This window comes from Sinocyclocheilus grahami, unplaced genomic scaffold (assembly GCF_001515645.1).
Source record: "Sinocyclocheilus grahami isolate Dianchi unplaced genomic scaffold, SAMN03320097.WGS_v1.1 scaffold17897.1, whole genome shotgun sequence".
In the NCBI taxonomy this organism is placed as follows: domain Eukaryota; kingdom Metazoa; phylum Chordata; class Actinopteri; order Cypriniformes; family Cyprinidae; genus Sinocyclocheilus; species Sinocyclocheilus grahami.
The window spans coordinates 1-469 of NW_015516845.1; positions in this window are offsets into that span (position 1 = coordinate 1).

Sequence of the window (469 nt, forward strand, 5' to 3'; positions counted from 1 at the left end):
GATTACACTCTTAGAATGAGGCACACCAACAAATGTTACAAAAAACAGCTCTATTAAAAAAGCTGGACAGTAGTGACTAATGCTCATGATTGACAATAAATTTAAGCAAGACTGCATACCTTGAAATAACTTCAAAGCACAATGCTTCGGAAAAATCTTGTTTATGAATTCAAATGGTTAATATGCTAAATTTCATTTCACCAATAAAACCTAAAGAGAATATTTCAAGTTTCTGAATACCTTAAATTTTAGAATAATGTATTGGTGAACGTGAGAATGTAGAATGTGAGAACTATGATTTCCACGATGCGGAAAACGCAGACAGAATTGCAGAATCCCGTCATAATGAATAGTGCAGACGCAGTTTCATTTACTACACACATACTGAAGCGCACATGACGCTCGCTGTGTTTTCAGCCTCTGCCGTCTCAATATAGGAGTACATGAACACAAAATCTCTAGAACTGCT